Below are 17,132 nucleotides of genomic sequence, written 5' to 3' on the forward strand. Positions count from 1 at the left end.
TTTTTTACCTGAAGGAAATTTCTTTTTGTACATAAAAAAAGAGACCCTTAAGGGCACCAGCAACATCACATATATTGTGTGTTGCTGTAGAGGGGCTGAGCAGAGACTCAGCCTGGACATACAGTGAAATAAAATCTTCCTAGCACCGTGATTCTCGAACTTTAATGTGTACACAAATCACTATCAGATCTCATTAAAAGGCAGATTCTGATTTGGAAGATCTGGGTGGAGTGTGAAATTCTGCATTTCTAACAAGTGCTTACGTGGTGCTAATGATGCTAGTCTGAGGACCACACTTTAGCAAGCAAATTTCATTGAATTCTCACAAAGATCCCTATGAGGTAGGTTTTATTCTTTTTAAAAAAATTTTTTTAAAGTTTGTTTATGTATTTATTTATGTATGCATTTATTTCTTTAGAGAACAAGCAGGGGAGGGGCAGAGAGAGAGAGAGAGAGAGAGAGACAGAATCTGAAGCAGGCTCCAGGCTCTGAGCTGTCAGCACAGAGCACAACAACGTAGGGCTGGAGCTCACAGACAGCGAGATCATGACCTGCGAGATCATGAAGTTGGACACTCAACCGACTGAGCCACACAGGTGTACTGAGGTAGGTTTTATTCTTAATCCTACTTTATGAATGACAGAACTGATAGTTGAACTGATTAAACAATTTGTTCAAGCTTGCATAGCTTATACATAAAGGAATAGGGACTCAAATTCAGTTCTGATTCAAGCAATAGCTCTCTCTTTTTTGTTTATTTATTTCTGAGAGACAGAGAGAGAGAGGGAATGAAAGGGGCAGAGAGAGAATCCCAAGGAGGCTCTTCTGTCAGCACAGAGCCTGACACGGGGCTCAAACCCACAAACCGTGAGATCATGACCCCAGCCGAAGTCAGATGCTCAGCTGGCCGAGCCACCCAGGCACCCCAAGCAACCTCTTTTAAATCACCATGGTGTATTCCCTCTAGAAGGGTCAGGACAGAAGAGAATTAACTTCAGGAAGGAATTCTGTTCAGAAAGTAAGACAGGCAAACTTGGTAGTGGATTGGCCTTGAACTTCTCAGTTGAGTTGGTCAGGGACTCCTGCGCTACAAAAAATGGAGTTTGGGGCAGCAGGAACAAGAGGTTTGGGAGGCTGAAGGGTTGAGGGCAGCTGCAATGGGCCATGTGCTGGGGAATCAGCAGGAGGGAAGTTGAGTGGATTGAATTTGCCAAAGTACCAAATCAGTTGTTGCTAAACTCCATATTAGAATCACCTACACATGGTTTTTTTTTTTTAAAGCTTTCAAAGCTGAGGGCATACCCCAGACCAGTTAAATCACAATCTCTGGGGCTGGGACACAAACATCAGTATTTTCTGAAGCTACCCAGGTAATTGCAAAGTACAGAATTTTGGAGAACCACTGCTATTGACTATTTGCTTCTAATATGAAAGGGGCACAGTCTTTAATTATTCATAAAGAGCCCAAGGAACACTGCAGAATGGTTTTGGGTTTTGGCATGGTTCAGGGTTTGGCAAACTTTTTCTGTATGGAGCCAGATAGTAAACAAAATGTTTTAGGCTTTGTAGGCCAAGAGGCAAATTTGAGGATATTATGCAAGCGCTTATGTAACAAGAGAGAAAACAGATTTCCACAAATTTTCTGATGGAATTCAAAATTTTACGGATGCTCAACTTGGAATTTCATATAATTTCTATGTGTGATGAACCATTATAGTTCTTTTGATTTTTCTAACCATTAAAAATTTAAAAAATCATTCTTAGCTTGAGGGCTGTGCAGAAACAGGCAGCAGGCTGGGTTTGGCCCCTGAGTTGAAGGGTTGAAATTTGCTGACTCATGGTATAGTTAACGATGTACCTTGATGAATCCAAGGAAGTCCTCAGACATGTGTATTTAAACAAAAACATCAATATTGAAGTGAGTGCTGTACCTGACTAGCAGTAAAACTAGCCTTTGGAAAATCATTATCTTTTCTAAGGACAGTGTGCAAATCAAATGACATTTTGAGACAAAGTCTACTTTATCCATATTTTTCATCATCATAAATTAAAATTAACTGGTTGAAAATATGGCTACACTATAGTCTACTGCATACAATAATATGCTTTGTAAATGATTCCAATACTTTATTTCTAAAATATCTTATGAAAAATGTAAATAGGATTTCAATTTGACTTAAAAACAGCTTGTGTTTAATCTAATGTCCACTCTTTCCAGGCCCTGATTTGCTAAAGAGCCCTGGTTGCAGAGTATAGCCCTCCTGGGTTTCTATTCTGTGTGTTTGGACGTGGGGATTATAGGTCAAAATTGCCATTTTATGGAAATGCTGTCTGTGTCATTAGGTAGATAGTCTGAAATGCATTAGAGGGTTATAAAAATCACTTTTTTTTTTTTTACCCCTAAGTGAATTTCAAGGATTACTTAACTCCTCCAAAGTCACACATCTGGTAATGATCAGGGAGAAACTTGAACCCACATCATCTGACTCAGACTGCAGATTTTTATGCTTAGTCCATTGCACCACACACACTTCACCATATTCTGCAAAAGGAAAAGCTGAGCCCTGCAGACACCATGTGTTAGAAGGTGTTGTGCATCTGGTCTGTTCGCTCCAGGCACCAGAATTTTCACTGGTGTCAGGGGTACTAACTGGCTTAAATAGAGCACGTGTGCTCCCTCTCTCTCTTTAATGGCCCGATGCATCCATTTCTTTATTTTTATTATGTATTTATTTCTTACAATCTGATATCTCTTTTTCATAATGGCTACTGTTTCTATTAATTCTGAATAGTAAAACAAAAATATGATGAAGTAAAAGAATAATTATCTTTATAGTTCAGAATGTGCTGTGTCCATTTCCCCAGTTAAATGTAAATACGTATAAACAAATTTAAAAGCAATATAAAAACACACAGATATAGATATGACTATAGTGTGCTTATGGTGTTCATTAATCAAACCCTACTTGTGTCTCCTTACATGTTTTCTGTGCTATTCGTGGGCTATTTCCCATGAGTCACTATCAGTTGTCCTTCAAGGGCAGCAATGTAGTTAAAAATGGTCCTTTGGTTGGCACACCAAGGTCTTGTAGTTTAACAGTGTCATTTCCACTTAAATAGGAGTTATGTGTAAATTGGCTAGGCTACTTATTTCATACTCCCTTGTGTTTCTTAAAGTTTTTTTTTATCTTGAAAACTACTAGCCTGAGGAGTTAAGTCACGATACAAAAAAATGATTTTAAGTGAAAAGATATTATACTTACATAAAAAGAACACTTGGAATGTGCTTAAATTTGGTTAAGTACCTATATTGGTTAAGGACTTCTTAGGACATATACTCATATTACTGAGTATTAATGTAATTAATGTAATTAATGTAATTATTAATGTAATTATTAAGATTTATGTATACAAATGAATTTATAATGGACTATGAAATGTTTTGTTAAAATGTGGATTATTTAAGCAAGATGAAAATGATAAATTCTACACATAATACAGTCATCAATCTGACTGTATATATTAACATGGAAACAAATTTATACACAAAAGAGACTGAAAAAAAAAAACTAAAATGTTAACTAAGGATATATCTGAGGGCTAAGCTTACTGTTTTTTATCTTCTATTTTTACTTATTTCCCATGTGGAGCATGTATCACTATTCTAGAAATCTTTACATTCATTTTAAAAGAAATCCTATTGACTGATTCATTATCATAATTACCAAATATTTTATTATTCTGGGTTGTAACTGCTGTTACTCTATTATCTCGAGGCATTTTATAACTAGACCGCCCTGAATTATTGCATTAATAACTTCAGATAGTTTCTCATTAGCAAAAAAAATACAGTTAAAAATTTTAAAGAAAGGAATCTTAGGACCTGAAGTTCTAAAAATTATGCTTGTAATACATTTAGTTTAGTTTAGTTTATTTCATTTACTTAGTTGGGTTTTTTCCCCCATATGTATGAAAATGTTCGATGCTGGTAGAAGTTACCAGAAAATAAAAAAAACTCCTTCCCTTGAGTTTGTCTGCCTTGAGAATTTGCCAGGCGTTGAAGGGAGCCCTCTGCTGTTAGCTATATTTATTACAGTAAACTTTGATTTATATTGTTTTATGTCCTTCCTTGAACCTACTCAGGTTTTTAATGTTTCTGTTATGATTGTACATTTCACATAACAAAGAAAACATAAATTCCACGATGCCAGCTGGCACAGTTAATAATCCGTCAATTCTGCCCTTTTTGAACTATACCACAGCATCGGAACATCTGGCAGTTTCCAATTTCCATGTTAGAGTGGGGTTTTGACCTCTATTTCACTTTCAAATGGGTCTCCTCGGCAGAATAAGTCTGCTTTCTCCATTAACTTCACCGCTCACACCCTTGACAGTGCATGTGAGGCTTTACACCTAGTGCTTTAGAAGGTGCTGTGCACTTGTCAGAGGAAGCTACCGTTCTGCTCTGCTCCCTTAATCGCCTTTGTTCACTGCTCCTATCCATTAACTACCAGCGCTCCTCGAATCTCCCTCTTTGGGCCTTTGGTTTTTAAAAATATCTTCCTCTGTTGCATCTGAAGGCTCATCCACTTCCACAAGCCTAGTTATCAGTCTGAACTAATTGCTTCAGCTCTGTCCTCTCCAGGGCCCTGGAAGAGAAGCAGGCAACAAGGGGCCTTTGGGTGCCTGGTGCATGAGCACAGTGGTGTGTGTGTGTGTGTGTGTGTGTGTGTGTGTGTACACATAAAATACGGATAAAAAAGATAGAAAAATATATCTCCTTGCCTGTCTCCCTTCACTGGCATCAGGTAATCTCCACTCTCCGGGACTGAACTCTTGGGAAGACGTTTCTTCAGGACCTGTGATTCTGAGTTTGCCCCTCTGCTTTTCTTTTTGTCTAGCCTCTCTCACTGTTTCCTTCCCTCTGCTCTGCATGTTCTTATCGCGCGAGTCTTCCTAAGAAACGCATCTTTAACCATTTCCCTCTCCTTTGCACATACCTTCCGTGCTTCTCTGTTGCTGAAAGGTTCAGTTTCAAATGTTTCACCCTGATATTCTAGGCCCTTTAAATTTTGACTTTACCTCTCCAGCCGAATATCTTGCTCCTAACAAGGCTATTCCGGCAGGCCGGCTTCCTGCCTCCCGCATTCTCCGTCCAGGTCTTCCGTTCTTACGCTAGTGTGGTCTCTTTTCAGTCCTGTCGAAAATGCTTTCTTTCGATGCACTTGTCCAAATCCAACTCCCATTTGAAACACTCATATTTCCATCAACTTTTTCTCGAATAATCAGGCAACATGGATATAATCTTTTCTCAGCTACCTGTTCAGCGTTTATTATGAGTTCCATGCATTAGAGTATTTTGTGGCATTTAATCTGATGCTAGTGTGTATTCTCTTGGGTGCTCTTAACTGTTCCTTTTATATCTTGTCTTACTCACAAGACTATATCTGTGCATATGAGGATAAGAATATAGTCTGGTATTTCACAGAGCGGTACCATGCTGGGCTTTATCAATTGCTTAAACTCTGGGCAATTCATTTCCTTCTTCTGTAAAATGGAAATAATGATGCTTCTCTACCTATCCCTTTTTGACACTTGAAGCTAATATGAAATAAAGTGGGCAAAGACTTCAAAGCTTTCAAACTCAAGTATTACCACAATTATCATGATGCATAACCTCTCTTTTTCCCCCTGAAATACCACCTATTATAGGGTCATGGAATTTCCTTCTGAGGATGGAGTTAACCACCAAAAAGGGTCACAGCCATCATGAGGAACAGACACCGTCTCTCTGAAGGCGCATCAGATCTGCCAGAGTAAAAGACCAAGGTCAGTATCTTCAACTCAGGTCTTCATTTTTCCCATCCATAGATGTTGATAGTGTCTATTCACATTCACATCAAGGCTCTTGTAATATTAGTCTGCATTTACTGTTTATACTCCAGCAATCTTGGGTCAAAACCCACAAGTATACAGAAATTTCTTTCTAAAAGTGACCAAGGACGTCCTAATTATTTAATGGAAGAGCTGCTCTTCATCCTTACCTCCTAGGCCTTTCTGTCACATTGGATGCCATTAAGTATAGTTGTAAAATAAGGTTCGAAGAAACGGAGATGTTCCAATACAAGAGATCATGAAGGAGAAGGCAGAGTTGACTGCATTAGAGTGGAAGACATGTCTACATCAATAATTTAAAAAAACAAATGAAAAGGCAAACAAAAAAACTTGGAAAATCTTTGCTTTGTCTTTGACAACCCTATTAATATCCTCAGATTAAAACCTTAAATGACATGGGAAAAGATAAACACTGTAATAGGAAAATGGGCAAATGTTACAAACATACAAATCACAGAAGAGAAAATATAAATATCACATGTGTAATGCTCAACTTCACTAATAACGTCAATGGCTAGTTTTAGGTCCCATTTTTTTTCCTCTTTGAGATGTTGCAAAGTACATTAAACTTCTTTTGAACAGGTTCTGTAAAAAATTCTGATTAACCTGCCCAGAGTCCTTCATGTTGGACCCAGAATGGTGGACCTCGTCTGGCATTGTACTTGCCTGAGAGAATCAGCTGGGCACAAGTTTTCCTTTTTTCCCAGAATGTAATGGGGCGTGTGCATCCTAACACCAATCTTGAAAATAGCATTAGCTTCCAAAGGCATGCCTATATCAACTTATGCCTTTAATAAAGTGTATCTGACATCTCTCCTCCAATAAAGAATAAAATCTGAGAGTGACTGATCCAATCGTGCCCGGTCTTGTTGAGAGAATGAGTGATGGGTTGTTTAAGAAGGCAAAAAACAAAAAAGGAAATTTCATTTCCATCTAAACACTGCTTTGTGTCTACACTGTAGGTTTGTATCCTTGGTTCAAGGTTACAGATCTTCCCAATGATACATTAGCTGTCAAAGATAAAGTCTTAGGCCATGTTGCAAGAGCATTCTTATTGCCTTGAACATTCTTTTTTTCCCCCTACTATATTAAAAAATGCCCTTTGGGACATGGGTCTGGAAAAGTATTCCTTTTTTTAGAGCTACTAATTTCAAATGGAACTGACATTGCAACGATCCTACAAATATTCTCTTCTGTTCTCATAAATTAGGCACCATTATCGAGTGTAATGTGCCAGACATTTTATATACACAATTCATTTAATATTATGATAATGCTAGAGAGAATAGGGTGTTTTGTTTTTTGTTTTTGCCTTTTTAAAAATTATCTATCAGGGCGCCTGGGTGGCGCAGTCGGTTGAGCGTCCGACTTCAGCCAGGTCACGATCTCGCGGTCCGGGAGTTCGAGCCCCGCATCAGGCTCTGGGCTGATGGCTCGGAGCCTGGAGCCTGTTTCTGATTCTGTGTCTCCCTCTCTCTCTGCCCCTCCCCCGTTCATGCTCTGTCTCTCTCTGTTCCAAAAATAAATAAACGTTGAAAAAAAAATTAAAAAAAATTATCTATTTATTTACATTTCACAGAAGAAATGTAAATTCAATGTAGAATCCATGTCTCAGATAAAATAAATCACTTAAAAGTTTAAGCTACTGAGATGCCTCCTCTCAGGTGAGCTCAAGTTTGTCTGGCTCCAGAGTCCACATTTTTCTACTTAACCTCATTTTTTGCTGTTTCTTTTCAATTCTGAACTTTCATACTATGTTTAGCTTAAAATTAAAGCAAAGCTTATCATGTATCCTCAGCGGTAATTGATTGGTGTTCTGTTTAAGGTGCTTTGGAATTCTGTAGATTGTGGGGGTCTTTTCTGATGCTTTCCACTGACCCTATAAAATGATTTACCTACTGCATTTGGAAACATCTAGAAGCTCTTATCAATCATGAAAAAGTTGAAGAACTCCCATTCTGAAAAGAAGAATAAAATTGAGCATCTGCAGCATCTCAGAAAGCAGTGTGATTTTAGGCCGGTTATGGTTACAGCAAGATCACTGTTATGAAATTTATTTTTATCTTCTGACTTCTCAGGGGTATTTATGGCAGGCTTGGACAGAAGTCTTATTAAGGAAGACTCCTGTCTGGCCATCCATGCAATTTATTTTGAATGCTCTGGCTTGACTCTCCCTTGGGAGTTATCTTTAGTGTAGAGATTCTAGTATTATTTGATTTAATGATGTTTGGACATGGTGGGCTGCCTAATCAGTACCAGATAGAATACAAGGCAAATTTTCTTCCTTTTTCAGAGCTCACAGTTATGGCAGGGGATATGCCTCTGCTGGGTTCAAGTTTTGGCTTTGCTACTTGATAGCTACGTGACCTTGGCAAGTCAGTTGACATCTCTGAGCCTCAGTTCTCTTATCTTGTATAGTAATAATAATAATACCCATAGCATTGTTGTACAAGATGTAAAATAATAAACATAAAAGCATTTTTGTAAACTTTAAAACTACTGTACACAGGGGTGCCTGGGTGGCTCAGTTGGCTAAGCATCTAACTCTTTCGGTTCAGGTCATGATCTCGCGGTTCGTGATTTCAAGACCCGCATTCGTCTCTGTCCTGGCAGTGTGGAGCCTGCTTGGAATCCTCCTCTCTTTCCCTCTCTCTCTGCCCCTCCCCTACACTCCGTCTCTCAATAAATAAATAAGCTTTAAAAAATAAAAGTATCGTACACAAAGATAAATAACTCACTTTAAAAATGGACAAGTGATCTGAATAGACATTTCGTTAAAGAATACCTACAAATGGCCAATAACTACATGAAAAGAAGCTCAACATCATTAGTCATCAAACCCACAAGGAGATACCACTTTGAATACCATAGATACCACCTATGAATAAAATAGCTATAATAAAAAAGCCAGATGAGAATAAGTGTTGTTGAGGATGTGGAGAAATAGGGATCCTCACACATTGCTGGTGGGAATGTAAAATGGTACAGATTCTTGGTAGAACGGCCTGGAAGTTTCTTTTAGTTTAACACAGTTGTCACATGATTCAGCAATTTTATTTCTGGTTATATACCCCAAAGAAATAAAAGTACATGTCCACACACACAAAAAAAACCTGTACATGAATGTTCATGGGCATTATTCTTAATATCCAAAGGTGGAAACAGCTCAAATATCTAGCAGCAGATGAATAGATAAATAAAATGTGGTATATTCATAGAATAGAATATTACTTGGCAATCAAAACAAATGAAGTATTGGTATGTGCTATTACTTGGACAGACTTTGAAAGCATGCTAAGTGGAAGAAGCCAGTCACAACGAATCACATATTGTATGATTCAACTTAGATAAAATGCCCAGAGTAGACAGGAAGTAGGTTGGTGTTTGCCTATGGTTGAGGGGTTGGGGGCAAATGAAAAGTGACAACTCATGGATATGGGTTTTCCTCGTTAGGGTGATGAAAATATTCTAAAACTGATTTGTGTAATAGTTGTACAACTTTGTGACTATACTAACAACTATTGTAAATTTCAAACGGGCGAAATGTGTCCTAGGTATGTGAGCTATAGCTGAATAAAGCTGTTATTATAAAAGTACCGCACTGTATAAGTCTATATTACCATTTGTCCTATTTTTATATTTGTCCTTTATCACAGCCATAATAGACTGGCATTCTCAGCTTTTGGCTCTAAGCTAGAGACAAAGTACACTATCCATTTCTTGTGAACGCTCATATCAGAAGGTTTTCTCAGGTACGGTAGCTCACAAAGGAATGCCACCAGCTTAGCTTTACTACAAGAAGTCCCAGGAACACCTGTTCCAGGTCAGCTTCTCACCTGGTTAGTCCACATCGATTATCATCGCATCGAATTGGTTCAATCAGGAGAAAATGGCATCAAGGTGAGCCCTTCCCGATTTTCCATTTCTCTAAAATAATTTACCATGGTTCCTGGGGAATCGATCTACTTTATGTTCAGCATTTTGCTCTTAGAAACTCTTTTGTTTGTAGGCTTCTAATTGAAACCAAGTCATCCTCCCAAAAAACACAAAAAACAGCTCTGGCCCACAGCAATTTGTTCAGTAGATTATAATACACTTTTATTTATCTTCTCTCAGCATTGCATGGTCTGCAAGGATAAGAAGTTCCGTTTTATTTAATTTTGTATTCCGTGGGCTTGACACATAGTCAGGGCTCAGCAAGTGGTTTACTGAATGATGAATCAATAAATGAATCCAGGAAACAAGGTGAGCAGAAATAGTGACATTTACCTGACACATGGGCCACAAAGACAGCCATGCCAATTTGGGTGAATATTGCTCAGGAAGTGATATTCTCAGGCTGAACATGGAGGGTTTTGTTATTCACGAGTTAGCTTTTCAGACCACAGAAAGTAGAAATTTGTAGTCAATTTGAACTTCACAGGCTTTGACAAAGGTGGGATTGTAGGAGCAATTTCTTAGTGAGTGAGTGAGCCTAACTGGCCCCCATCGAGGGCATTTAAAGTTAGTGTGCAAGCATCTACTTAGCTTCTCATCAGACAAAGGGAGGGGAAATAATTACTTGTTGGATTCCAGAATCTTGGAGATTCTGGAAGGCCTTCAGGAGCATCCCCTGAGAAATGTCCATGACCTATACGGCCAAAAATAATATTGAAAGAATAGCTAATGGAGGGTAGATACAAAATTGGGATTGTGCTAGAATTGAGTGGATTAGGAGGAAACTATCTGGGCAGGTTGCTCTGAGGCAGTGTGCTGGGGCCTCAGGAGAAGCCACCGGCACTTTGGGTCACTGCATTTACTTGGGCTCACCCAGCTGCGTCACATGCCCCGGGGCCATTGTCTGCTGTGTCAACTCCAATCCACCACCACCTGGAAAGTGTGAAACTTGGTCCACAGAAGACCACTGAAAAGGGTTAAATCCTAAAGGCACACGCAAAAGGGCAGTTTGTAAAGGAACTCAGTTCACAGGTGTTGACCCCTGCCTCTCTCCTCGTTTTCACACCTCAGACTGCAGGATGATGTGTGAGGATGCCTTTCTCTTTAGTTTCCCTCCTCCAGAAAGAGTAAACCTTTATCTTTCATCCTGTATCACCCGGCCAGCTATTTACAGATAAGGCCAGTGTCTCCTTCCCGGATCTGCAGAGCAGACCCTGATAGGCTGATTCTTTCCTCACTGTACGTACTCATGGATGGTAGGGAAATTGTATCATTTTCCGCTAACACATCTGAGTCCGATCGTACCTACTGACGTAGTAACTTATTTACCTTTTGGCATAATGAGGAATTTGAGTTTCCATTATAGTGTATTTTACTCCATTATAAATGCCTAAATTTTCCTGAGATATATGCTAAGCAGCCTAATTCTTTGATCATTCCTTTCTTATTTTATTCCATTTTATTCCATTATAAATGCCTAAGTTTTCCTGGGATATATGCTAAGCAGCCCAATTCTTTGATCATTCCTTTCTTATTCAAAGCTGCTTCTCTCCGAGCAGGGAAGCTCCAGGAACAAACTGGAAATCAGGACATGTTTGGATGGAAGAGAAACAGAGTGCAACCGCCCGTCTGCCTCATTCTCTGATGTAAGTGAAGATACCTCGGTTCCATTAGCTGAAGTGTCCATTAGCTAATCAAGAATTTAAGCTGAGTGTTCCAAAGAGTGGAAACATGAGGCACGGCTGGGGCAGGACCTGGTCACTCAACAAATATTTGTTATCTGCCTAAGCACTGGGAATACCAATAAGAGTGAGATGAATTTTTTGCCCTCAAGTCATTCATGATGTATTGGGAAAGACAGACAAAAATCAATGAGGGTGCCAGGTGCTAGGAAAGAGGCAAGCCGTAAGCACTAATGGGGGCAGGGGCGGTCTGGAGGCACCTCACATTCCAGATCCCAGAGACCCGAGACTCAAAGCAGGGACAAAGGCAAATTCAAAAAGCCCCCCCCCCTCCCCCCCCCCCCCCGCCACCATCTGGTGGTTCAGATGCAAATCAAACATCTTTAATTTAAACTTTAGCATTTGGAGATATGTCCTTGAGGCTCAAATGTAAAGAATATGTGCTCACAGATGAAGCTTTCCCTGCTGATTCAAAGGAAGCCAACTTGAGCCCCATGAAGCCTTTTGATGTGGGGAGTAATCACTGTTTGTTTTCTCTGTGACCACAGAGAATTCAAGCAAAGCCTTTTTCGGAGCAATAACAATAGCTATTCTTTTAAATACTCCCTGCATTTCCTATTCTGTTAGGTACTTGGCATATGATTTCTATAGAAATCCCATAAAATAGTATTAGTTTACCTACTTGGCAGAAAAGAAAACAGAAAGAGAGAGAGGTTAATTTAGTAATTTAGTTGCTCAGATAGTTTTGGAGCAAGGGTTTTAGTCCATGATGCATTGCCTCTAGAAATCCCTGCTTTTAGTTATATCAAACCTGCAAATTATAATCTTAATCTAATTTGTCAGTGCCTGCAAATACTTCCTGAACAATGTCTCTAAAATGCTTTAACATGCTTACTTTTAAGTTTTTAAAAAAATTTTTAATGTTTATTTACTTGAGAGAGAGAGAGAGAGAGAGAGAGAGAGAGAGAGAAGGGGAGGGGCAGAGAGAGAGAGGGAGACACAGCATGTGAAGCAGGCTCCAGGCTCTGAGCTGTCAGCACAGAAGTTGGACACTTCTGAGCCGAAGTCGGACACTTAGCTGACTGAGCCACCCAGGCGCCCCATCTTTTTTTTTTTTTTTTTTTTTTTCAGGCAAAGGCTTGTGACATTTCTGCCACTGACGTGAACCAAGGGAGGGCTTGTTATGTTAGAGCGATTGTCAAAATTGGATACATTCTTAGCGGTGACAATCAGGGGGAGAAATTCTTCTGGAGACCACACTACAAATATTGTTTTGAATTTAGAGTCATCGCCGTCCATTTTCTCTGCAGGGTGTGCAGGGGTTAGTGCACATTTCTTGGTTTCTGATGTTTTTCTGTAAGGTTCTGATTTAAAAGTTCATTTCCTTACACACCAGGAGCAGTGTTTGTAGGTCAAGCTCCCAAAGTGTGAAATACTTGAACTCTCTAGGAAATATCCTGGGCATATGATTTAACTTTTGGCTGACTAGGTCTTGACTGGGGACATTGGAAAATATGAAACAGGGAGAAAGGACCTCCAACCACTGGTGCAGGGACCTCATTTTGTATCTGGCCTGAATGGCATAATTAAGAATCTTAATAGCTTTTTGGCAGTCATCTTACTTCTTGATTACTGCATCCTCTCACTGCTTCTGCACGAAGCTGAATCCAGAGTGTATCTGCCTTCTCTGTTCCCATGCTCAGGAGAGTAAACAGTCTGGATGAAAAGCCACACCACCTGCAGATCAGGGACGCTGCAGACACTTGGTCTCCAGTCTCGGCTGGGTCCTCAGAAATTCTTGTCAGTGCTTACACTTGTTCAGAGTGTCCAGGTCCCCCAAAGATTCCCCACACTCACCAAAGTCCTTCTGACCCCCTTTAGTGCCCTCTTCTTCTGTCTCAGCAGATGATCTTGCTGCCCAGACACCGTGGACATTTAGGTCTCAGGTAAGCCCATCATCAGCCACCAGTTGAGTACCTAATGCTTCCTTCTGTTGACACCCACACATGTTCCCAAGATCTGTCTTCTGGTCTCAGAGAATGCCTCACTCCTTTCTCAAGTCCAAGTCCACTAGGACACTGACCTACGTCAACTGCCCCTAGGCCCCTCGGAACTCTATGGCATCTCATTCCTAGGTCATTGTCCCACTCTCCTGCCTCTCCAGCCTTGCCCTCCCCAAGGCTCCTAGAAAAATAAACTGGTCATTTCCTTTTCAGCTACCATCCAGGCTGTCTCTTCTTTGAGAATTCAAATGGCCAAGGGAGTGGGCTTAACCCCTAACTTTTCTTTCTTACTTCATACAAGTATCTGGCTTTTGTCCCCACCATTCCTTAACTTCTCTCACTATGGTCACCAAAAGCCCCTCATGGCCAAGATACAACTGACCTTTTTTGGTCCTCCTGGGTCTGTGTGTGGCACTTGGCTCAGCTGACCACTCCCTCTCTTTAAAAACATTCTGTGTATTTCCTTGGTTTCTCCAACACTCTGCCCTTCTGGTCTTCTCCATTCCAGCCTGATTGTGCTTCCCTCCATCTTTCATCACTTAAAAGTTCACTGAAGGTAGCCTTTGGTGGTACAAGAGTGAGAGTTTCTGAATTAGATCGTCTCTTACTATTTGTGCTTCCATAGATTCTTAACCCCTCTGTATCCCAGTTTCCTCATCTTTTACAACGAAATTAACAACGTTTCACATTGTTGTGAGGATTGACTCAGATAAATGCCTGTAAAGTACTTTGTATGGATTTTTCATTTCAAAAGGAAAATTTAATTGCTAAGAGCTAACACAATCATATCAAGAAGCATTTCAAATGAATATTATACTTCCAATCTGCAATAGCAGCTCATCCAGATTCCATCATGCTTTAGATTTTTCCAACTGTAAGTATCCTAAGAACTATTTGGACCACAAATTTGTTGTGACAGCGCCGGTTCACATGTTTTACTTGTAAAGAAACATTTAGCAGGATTTCTGAGCATCTAAGACTGTTATAAAATAACCGGACGTCTAGTTTGCGTGATTATCTGAAGCTTTTTTTTTCTTTTTAACAAAGCTGTTATTACTAAAAAGAAGATTCAAAACCGCAAAAAATCTCAAAAGCCTTGTTTGGAATCACAAACAAATTTTGTTTAACTTGTTTTCATAATAAAAGCAAGCCATTATTAAATCTTTGAAAAAATAGGTACATTCAACCTTTCTTTCCAATAAATTAATATAATTTCCGGAGACTTACTGGCTCTTAAATACAAATACGGTTGATTTCAAACCTATGTGTGGAGCTCATCATAGAGCACCACCACTAAAATGCTCCTAAAAATTGAGATACATGAGTAACAGAAAAATCTGTTAGTTCTGACCTGGTATTTCTTCTATTTCTTATTTGACTGTTTTAGAAAATTAAAAACCTATATCAACATTTCAGATTTCTGATGCACATTTTTTCCCTAAATCTCAACTTCACTATCTGTGGTCAAAGTTTACAGATTCTCCTGAAGGTGCATTAACCATTTAGAATGTTAAGACATTGTTTAGTGAATTTTTTAAATTCCCTAAATTGCAAGCATTTTGGTTCTCTGGATTCTTTGATCTTGGAACATCACATCAATGGGACGAGGCCAAACGTTCCATGTTTTAGAGGCTATGCCCATTTGGGCCTTACTAGGATGACCTATTATCTTGATTTGCTCGGGGCAGTCCTGGTTTTGGCAGTGAAAATCCCTTGTGCTGAGAAATTCCCTGGTCCCGGGCAAACCAGGCCAATCGGCCACCCTAGGCTCAGCCAAATCCTCCATGTGAACAGACCAAAATTTTCTCCTTGTTTCAAACAACAACAACAACAACAGCAGCAGCAGCAACAGCAACAACAACAACAACAACAACGAAAACCACCACCACAAGACGAAAGAAAAACAACCCCTGGTACTTTCAACTCACTGTCCCTAATTAGAAACTAAAGACATTGATTGCATGTTGCAAACAGCTCAGCCAGGTTTATTTATGTGCTTTATTTCGTGTTTCTTTTTCTTACCACCTGAAGCTGAATGTTATAAGTAAACATTCTCAGATCAAAGTGAAGCAAGTTGGGCCAACCGTTTTTGAGCATCAGGTGTCTGAACAGGTTCTATGTCTATATCAACAGCACTTTCGTCTTTAACATCCACTCAGCACTTAGAAATTGGACTTCTGATTAAAACTGTAAGCATCCTTGCATCTGGTGATCTAAGACCACCAGTCATTATGAGAGTAGGTCCAACTCCTGACTTTTTGTGGGAAGAGTATTCACATTTTTGTTGATTTCACTTACAGTTTACTGACCACTGAAAGGTGCGTCTTTTACTCCCCCTGGAGGAGACCAAAAACTGCCTCAGTTTCTAGGACATCCCACATGGAGGAGACCCAGTGAAAGCTGGCAGAAAGTGGCAGGGCCATGGAGTGACCCCCACCCCCAGCCATCTCTGCTTCCCGGTGCAATTTAAGGTAGATGAATGGTTCACTCTGGGCTCCAGGCCAACGAACTGGCCCCGGGGGGAAATCATTCTTACACCCACGCTCGATGCACATACACCCTGCAACTCTCCTTCCTGCCCAGCAGCCCCCCAGATGAAATCCTTATACTCGAGGAAGCAGTGGGTCTTTCATTGCTGTCTCTGGGCTACAAGAATCAAAGAGCAAAATGGATGTTTTCCTCTGAGAACTGGCACTGAACAGAAGGAAGGAAACGACTTCTCCAATTCAAGCATGTTTTAATCTCTGGAGAAGTGGGGACTGGGGAGGGGCAGAATTGGCTGAGGAATCAGTGGGAAAGTCATAAATTTTGTCTCTTATCCCGGTAACTAAGATTCTTCCTTTACAGTGCCGCCCACTCCTTCTTCTTTTTTCAAAGAGTTTGGATAATGAACAATCACTTTCTAAATTCTCAAGTTCAAAAATCTCTCAGTGGAGGAAAAACCGGGAGGTTTTGAGTAAATCTCCAAAGGCCGGACGGATCCTTTATAAACATGCTCGGAAATTTCAAGATTCACAAACACCTCATGAATATACTGCCCTAACCTGATCTAAAGACTCTGGCACCAAAACAGGTCAACAATTCTTTACTTCTTATCTTTAGTACTTTAAATATTTTAAAAGGTCAACTCGTATTCTTTCGTTCTTTTTTTTTTTTAATTTTTTTTAACGTTTATTTATTTTTGAGACAGAGAGAGACAGCGCATGAACGGGGGAGGGGCAGAGAGAGGGAGACACAGAATCCGAAGCAGGCTCCAGGCTCTGAGCTGTCAGCACAGAGCCCGACGCGGGGCTCGAACTCACGGACCGTGAGATCGTGACCTGAGCCGAAGTCGGACGCTTAACCGACCAAGCCACCCAGGCGCCCCACTTTCGTTCTTTTTAAGACCATTGTTCAAAGATAGAGTGAACGGTAAATACCGTTGCGGTCCGCTTTTAAACACAATGGCTCAGTTTGCCCTGAACCTAATTCTGAGGACACAGTTAGACAAATCCAGATGGACCAAGTGGCATGGACTTGGTCCATGTCAAATGTCAATGTCCTGAAAAAATTAAAAAAAAAAAAAAAAGTGGTGCCAGTGGGCTATTCTGGTATAAAGGAGATTTAAGAGATATGA

The 17,132-nt window shown here is 40.0% G+C and overlaps 1 long non-coding RNA gene across 1 annotated transcript in view; it reads left to right on the plus strand.

Annotated features, from left to right (window-relative positions):
- Positions 1 to 555: 555 nt before the first annotated feature.
- LOC122489883 overlaps positions 556 to 17,132 on the plus strand; it is a 28,710-nt gene continuing 12,133 nt past the window's right edge. Inside the window, exons 1-3 of the long non-coding RNA XR_006299030.1 lie at positions 556 to 606; positions 5,713 to 5,829; positions 11,391 to 11,477. This is a non-coding gene — a long non-coding RNA (uncharacterized LOC122489883). The remainder of the gene's footprint in view (positions 607 to 5,712; positions 5,830 to 11,390; positions 11,478 to 17,132) is intronic.

This window comes from Prionailurus bengalensis, chromosome B2, assembly GCF_016509475.1.
Source record: "Prionailurus bengalensis isolate Pbe53 chromosome B2, Fcat_Pben_1.1_paternal_pri, whole genome shotgun sequence".
NCBI lineage: Eukaryota > Metazoa > Chordata > Mammalia > Carnivora > Felidae > Prionailurus > Prionailurus bengalensis.